The following is an 8,478-nucleotide window of genomic DNA, read 5'->3' as shown; positions in this document are numbered from 1 at the left end:
CTGGTTAGAGGACAACCTGCAGAAGACAGTCAGCTACATTTTGGAGTGATGCATTTAAATGTAGGGGTCACTAAACAAAGGAACACAACACTTATTTGTCATCACTCATCGATATCATGTTGAAATCAATTGTGCGAGAGGAGGGAGATGAGGTTGCACGTCCTGTTAAAACTAACAGCTCAAAAACCACACGGAATCTGGGAATAATGTGTACATCCCTGGTTAGAGGACAACTGATAGAAAACAGCTGGCTACATTTTGATTCAAGTGGGTCACCAATGCTGTAAATGTAACACAGCTCTTTTTTTGTTAGTCACTTTTTGTTAAATCACATAAATAGTAACTCTTCCATTTCAAAGCCTGGATTTTCCCCCTGAGGCTAATATCCATATCACGTTGAAATCAATAGAACAGGGGGCAAACGTTTAGGGTTCTACATTGTGACATCATTAAAATATATTGATATCATTTAACAACTCCATGTATTTTCTGATATTTGATCAGAGGTCTTTTATCAGATTATCTCTGGTCACAGCTATGAGGCTGTGTGTGTTCTCGTGTACTGTCAGCTCTCCAGATCGACCAAAACTCTTCCCACAATGATTACAGCTAAAAGGTTTCTCTCCTGTGTGTATTCTCTGGTGCACTGTCAGCTCTCCAGATCGACCATAACTCTTCCCACAATGATTACAGCTAAAAGATTTCTCTCCTGTGTGTATTCTCTGGTGCACTGTCAGCTCTCCAGATCGACCAAAACTCTTCCCACACTGATCACAGCTAAAAGGTTTCTCTCCTGTGTGTGTTCTCTGGTGTAAAGTCAGAGAGCCAGACTTACTAAAACTCTTCCCACATTGATCACAGCTATAAGGTTTCTCTCCTGTGTGTATTCTCTGGTGCACTGTCAGCTCTCCAGATCGACCATAACTCTTCCCACACTGATCACAGCTAAAAGGTTTCTCTCCTGTGTGTGTTCTCTGGTGTGAAAGTCAGAGAGCCAGACTTAGTAAAACTCTTCCCACATTGATCACAGCTATAAGGTTTCTCTCCTGTGTGTATTCTCTGGTGCACTGTCAGCTCTCCATGATCGACCATAATTCTTCCCACACTGATCACAGCTATAAGGTTTCTCTCCTGTGTGTGTTCTCTGGTGTAGAGTCAGGCGTGCTAGATGCACCAAAACTCTTCCCACATTGACCACAGCTATAAGGTTTCTCTCCTGTGTGTGTTCTCTGGTGTAAAGTCAGAGAGCCAGACATACTAAAACCCTTCCCACATTGATCACAGCTATAAGGTTTCTCTCCTGTGTGTGTTCTCTGGTGTAAAGTCAGAGAGCCAGACATACTAAAACCCTTCCCACATTGATCACAGCTATAAGGTTTCTCACCTGTGTGTATTCTCTGGTGTGATATCAGGCTGGTTGACTGAGTAAACCTCTTCCCACATTGACCACAGATATAAGATTTCTCTCCTGTGTGTGTTCTCTGGTGTAATGTCAGCTGGCCAGATTGAACAAAACTCTTCCCACATTGACCACAGCTATAAGATGTCTCTCCTGTGTGGATTCTCTGATGAATTTTAATGCCTGATGAGGTGAATCTCTTCCCACAGTCAGAGCAGCAGTGAGTTCTCTTCCCTGTGGATCTCTGCAGGTGTTTCTTGAGGTGTTCTGATCTGGAGAGACTCTTCTCTGCCTTGTCAGCATCATGATGTTGTTGAGGCTCCCCAGAGGATCCACGATAGTCACATCTCTCTCCTGTGTGAACAACAAAGTTAGACAGATGATTAAAGGCCCACAACAGCAGAAATCCACTGTAAAAGGTGATGCCAACAGCGTAGCCATGATGTTGAACAACAATTGTCGTCTGTAATGAATGTAATGATTATTTGACAATTGTCTTAACTTCTCTAGGGTAGGGGACAGTATTTTGACGTCCGGATGAAAGGCGTGCCCGTAGTAAAATGCCTGCTACTCAGGCTCAGAAGATAGGATATGCATATTATTAGTAGATTTGGATAGAAAACACTGAAGTTTCTAAAACGTTTTGAATGATGTCTGTGAGTATAACAGAACTCATATCGCAGGCAAAAACCAGAGAAGAATCCAACCAGGAAGTGTGGAATTCTGAGATCTGTAGTTTTTCAACTCATTGCCTATCAAACATAGTGACTTAGGGTTCATTTTGCACTTCCTAAGGCTTTATGATATTTGTATTTGTCAAAAGGGCAGTTGAGCATCGTGTCACCAGAATAAGACCCTCGATATTTATTGGAAAGGAGCACCAAGCTCATCACCGTGCACTTTCAACACTGTGAAATTCATCATAATATACTTAATCTGTTGCCTAAGAAACTGCATGGTTTCCTGAGTAGTAGTGGGAGGGCCACACTCAATATCATCGCGTGACAAGTTTACTTCGATATGATGGAAATGACATAAATATTTGAGCATAAAGGCGTTTCCACCGCCATTTCTCGCATAATTAATTTTACAGACAAAAATATCCCACCATGTCGAACGAACAAATTAAAAACTGTTGATAAAAACGTGGTTAATGTAGTTAATTACGACATTTCTGCGCTGAACTAGGTTGAATATTTGGTTAATGAAAACTACAACTCCCTTCAGCCCAGTGTCCCACATAGTTCTTGACTTGATTTCTCTCGTGAATGATTTGATTTCTCTCTGGAGAAACGGCGCGTTGGGATCACAGAAATAACGAACTAAATGGAATTCAAGTCATTGAACCCACATCGGTCAATTAGTTGTTGAATAACCGGAGAAAAAAATACGAAATTTCGGTTAATCGCTCAGCACTTGCCCTCTCTCCAGTGCTTAATTTTAGCCGGATCCTACTGTGTCACGATCTGGCACCTCTCCGTCTTGGAACAGTTTCGTTTTGTCCGGATCCGGTACCTCTTCTGGCATGAAAAATAATTGTCACTTTTTGCAATGTAAAGATTCTAATAAACGTGATCAAAGTTCTTTGGAGTTGCCTCTTCTTTAATCCCCCCCCATCTCTCACTACAATGAGATTCACTTTCTATTATCTCTCTCTCCCGCTCTCTACTCCGATAGACATGAGCCTGCAACTCTCATCTCTCCAGCATTGCAATTCATAATGTCCTTATAGAGCCGCGCAAAGGGTTGAAATACATTTGACAAAGTTATGGTTACTGCTGTCTGTTGAGAAATAAATTAAATAGGCCTAGGCTATTGATGGATTCAATGTCGTTTTCATTGATCTCAGATTCTCAGTTTGTCCGTGTCTAAATTGCCTGTCATTTCGATCATTTTGTGCTTTCAAGACAACTTGGAACTCGAAAAAAATAAGCCGAATCATGATGTCAGTGATCGTCAGGTCGGAAAGTCGGAGCTCTAGAAGAGGCCAGAGTTCCCCATGTGGAATTTCAAATTGGATGACCATCCAAAACAAATTTTTCCAGTCTGAGCTCGTTATTTCCCCAATTTCGCAGTTGTCTTGAACGCACTGAAGTCTGAAGTCGTAGAATGCCCAGCTCCGAGTTCCCAGTTGTTTTGAACGCAGCATTAAAAAGATCGTGCCAAAATCTCCAATCGTAAAATGACGTAGAATTGCATTAAATGCGTTTATAAAAAGGCCAAACATTTTCTGGACCCTAGGCCACAAACCTTTTTTCCCCATGTGGGCAACTTCTGTAAATGCCTCTACTTACTGCTCTATGCCACTACGCAAATGTGATGATATGCATGCAATGCAGGTCACCCCCCCTCTCGTGCTCACTTGTTCCGGCAACTCCTGATTTACAAATTAGGCACTGTCTAGCTCTTTTTTTCTCCCTCAGTCAGTCTTTTTCCAGTAACTCCACAGTCAACAACTCCACAGTCAACAACGTCTAGCCTAGGGGTGTCAAATTCGATTCACAAGTGTCTGCGGGTTTTTGGTTTTTCCTTTCAATAAAGACCTAGACAACCAGGTGAGGGGAGTTCCTAACTAATTAGTGACCTTAATTAATCTATCAAGTACAAGGGTGGAGGGATAACCTGCAGACTCTTGGCCCTCTGTGGAATGAGTTTGACACGTGACTAACCCTTACCTAGCTCTCTCTCTCTCTCTCTCTGTGGCTTGTATTCTTTCCCCTGGTTTCCTTGTTTGGGCACTCTCTCCCTCCCCTACTCGCTCTCTCCTCTTCCCCCTTTCTCTCCTTTCTCCCCCTCTCTACTCTGTTCCTCTCTCATTCTTCCACCCCTGGCAGTGCACTCTTAATCCCCCCCGCCAGAGTCCATGCCCTTGTAGAGCAGAGAGCATACGCTGGCGACCGTCAGCCCAGCTCCAGTTGATGAGGTAGCAGCATATCGCTTAGGGGCCCTGGCATGGGTCACATCCTGCCACGGCCCTGCCGCAGCCTTCAGGGAGGCACCATCCTAGTCAACTCCCCCCTCCACTATCACTGCACTTCATGTGTAAGCACTGAGCATTCATGGCTGCTTCACCCAATCATAATAACTTATCACAATAAAATAACAACAGCTTGCAGTCAACGGTAGATCCACCTAGCCAGGTAAACACTTCTTTAATCACTAGATTGTAATACTGGGGTGGTGAACTATTAATGACTTACCACATAATTGTTAACAATATATAAATGAACGTCATATAAATGCACACACTCAATCTCATAGCAATATAACAAGGTCATTCTTCTTTCCGATTTGGATAATCTGGCAACGTCAAAGCATTCCCCCTAGCATGTCCATGTTTGTCTTGTCTTATAATGCATTTGTGTGGTATGGAGCCCACATACCTACAAATCCAGAAGGCTAAATTAAAATGGCGTGCTGACTGTTAATGGAGTGGGACAAACATATGACTTCACTGTCTGTTGTGGCTTCAAGCTCATGTAATGAATAATACAACAGTCTCCACCTGTATCAGTGCAGTCAATGGGCCTGACAGTTGCTATTTATATGTATATTTTCAGCACAGTGTCTTCCCTCCACGATCACACTCAGTCAAATTGTCCTTGAATTACACAGACAAGATAGCAAAACAATACCCAGAGAAAAGACAGTTTATTATCCTCTTTTAAAAGCTAATCAGCATGTAGTGACATAGCCTGATGCAAAATAGAAATTCCAGGAGAAAAACTCTCCATGTAACTAAATTATGCTCTGAATGAAAGTAAGCTCACCCATGCGGTTAATTTGACTAATTTTCTGAAATGACTTTTGTTTCTCATGAGGCGATGTAGCTAGCTAATGAGTTTGTCGGTCCACTCCAGCTGAATAATATGTATAGAGATCCTATTAAATAACTATTCTAGTATTCTAATTCATAATTCTATGGTCATATGACCCACAATGAGAGACAACTGGGGAATGCAGCTGATCGGTAGATTACTACGCTGACATCACAATGTCAGACCTGGGAAGCACTGCTCCCATTGCCTTCCCATGCCCTCCGCCCATTTTCTCGGTCAGTCACAGCACCCCACCCACCCTTTTCCCCACCCCCTCCCACTTAATGACCCCATACCTCATTATGATCTGCAAAGTCCCTTGGTGTCCTCTCACCATATTTATTTTTAATTGAACCTTTATTTAACTAGGTAAGTCAGTTGAGAGCAAATTCTTATTTACAATGACGGCCTACCAAAAGGCAAAAGGCCTCCTGCAGAGACGTGGGCCTGGGATTAAAAATAAAAAATAAAAACAATATAAATATAGGACAAAACACACATCAAAACAAGAGAGACAACACAACATATGGTCCCCCACAGCACACCCTATCTCTTTAAAGGTACGGCACTCTGGTAAGAATGTACTGTATTTTCAACCACATGGCTGTCAGGTAGAGTCATAGCATCTGTACTGAGAGTGGTGTTATTGATATTTTTGCTACGAGTGCTTTACTATGTAGATTCTCCTCTTGTCATTTGTGAATTATTCCATCCTGTCTCAGAAGCGCTCTGATGTAGCCAATGGTAATGTGCAGTTTGAACCATAACAACGTTTTAGTAAAGGGATGAGGGATGGCACTGGAGAAATGAAACCACTTTCAAAATTATAGACAGAGTTATGAATGCAAGGACTGACCTTCCACGGTATCAAAGTTATAGTTTTAACCATGTTTTGAGGCTATACAGTGTTTGTTTACATTCACATTGTTTCCAAACAATGGAGTTAAACAAGATTATATTTTGCATTCTGATGGGGTACAACAGTTAAACTAAGGTCATAAATAGATGTATTGAAAAGTTGTTGACAAGCAGCCAGCAGCCAGTCCTCCAGACTGCTGCCTGAGCACCTTTGTCTGCTCACACAAGCTGTGCTCTGCTTTGATACCAACACAGAAATATATAGAAAGTCACTGATTTAATATTTCATATTTGTAACGAACATCTAACAACAGATGTCTGTTTGTATGTGGTCTGACAGAGGTTTGAGGACAGTGAAGGTCAAATGCGTAAGCATCATAAATGATTGCACTCTGAAGCAACAAATCTATAAATTAAACTGTTGACAGGATTATATCTTTGCCCCTTGGTGGAGTCAATCAAACTAAAAGACGTCAAGAAAAGTCAAGAAAGTCCACAGCCCACTTGCCTGACTCCTGCTATTCAGAACAGTACAATTTTTTATTAAGGGTCTGGAAAAATACACAACACTATTTACATAGATAGAGAGGCTCCTCAATGGGAGCAGCACTTGTGAATACAATGAATTCAACTGAAATACAATGAACTCTTATGACTCAGAGCAATGGATTTGAAATATTCTTTCAAAATAAAATATCAAAGAAATGAATGACGTCCAGAGTTACAAAATTCCTGTAGTTGTCATTCAAGACTATGTGATAACTTGTTGATCTCAGGAGGTTTTAAATGTTATATGATCACATATGACTCAGGCATTTGAGTCACCTGGTTCAAAGGGACAGTTCACCATCCTCTGATTGGCAATCAGTGTGTGGTGTAAACCTTTGTTGATTCCGTATTGAATAGCAGTGATTGAATCAACGTGAATAGCTTGAAACATTCATGACACCTTTGTATAGACAGACATAGCTATCCTGATTTGTGCTGCAGCGAAAATAGAGAGGATGCATAGTACAGTAATGCGTAGTACAGCAACGTGAAAGTGCAACCATACAGCTGAAGAGTAAAGGCTGGTAACAGTGCACCAACTCGTCTCTTTCTCCTGCTTTAAAAACCTTTTACTGCAGAGGACTACATCAGTGTCACACAGAGTGTTTCTTGGTAGTCAAACAAATCTACTTTGAAACAAAAGTACTCCACTCGTAGGAGTGGTTTGTTCATAACCATCCTCCTTTTTGAGGCCACTAGGTCATTTGACTGCAGGAAAGGGCTACAGCTGGAATCCTTAATTGGTGAAACTGCCACATCCGTTTGGGATTACAACAACAAAGAAGTTACTGCATACAAACCAACACTGTTTTTCCCTCTGACATTATTGCATGCGTGATAGAACAGCACAATATGTACTGCAATTTTCTGACGTCGCTGCCGGAGTCTCCTCTCCTCTGTTTCAACAACAAAACAAAAACAATAACAAAAAACACACACACACACACACACACACACACCACACACCACACACCACACACACACACCACACACACACACACACACACACACACACACACACACACACAAGCGTTTGAGCTGCGTTTGAGCTGGACACACTTTCTGTGTCCCTGGACACACTTTTTTCAGAAACTATTTACACAAAAACACACACACAGTCCTTACAAAGTTTATCTCCAGAATGTGAGCAGTTTATTTTTGGATGCAAATGGTTCAGATATTCACAGAAGTATATATATTTAATCACTGAACAGTAGCAGACCTAACTTCATCTGTTCCTGACTCTGGATAGTGGATTGAAAAGACCACCTGTTGTTACATCAACACCAGACATCATGATTCATGGAAATGGACATTGGATTTTATCAAATATGAAAACCTTAAATCTCTTCAAATTCAAATCAGTCAGAAAATAAGGATCGTACATAAAACAGAGCAGAATAAATCATCACATCTGGGGACCATCACCACCAGCATGACTAGTATCTATGTGGACCCTACTACAGTTTAACCAGCTCAGCTATAGACTACACCAGCATGACTAGTATCTATGTGGACCCTACTACAGTTTAACCAGCTCAGCTATAGACTACACCAGCATGACTAGTATCTATGTGGACCCTACTACAGTTTAACCAGCTCAGCTATAGACTACACCAGCATGACTAGTATCTATGTGGACCCTACTACAGTTTAACCAGCTCAGCTATAGACTACACCAGCATGACTAGTATCTATGTGGACCCTACTACAGTTTAACCAGCTCAGCTATAGACTACACCAGCATGACTAGTATCTATGTGGACCCTACTACAGTTTAACCAGCTCAGCTATAGACTACACCAGCATGACTAGTATCTATGTGGACCCTACTACAGTTTAACCAGCTCAGCT

Source organism: Salmo salar, unplaced genomic scaffold (assembly GCF_905237065.1).
Source record: "Salmo salar unplaced genomic scaffold, Ssal_v3.1, whole genome shotgun sequence".
Taxonomy (NCBI): Eukaryota; Metazoa; Chordata; class Actinopteri; order Salmoniformes; family Salmonidae; genus Salmo; species Salmo salar.
Note: the sequence above shows the minus strand (reverse complement) of the source record.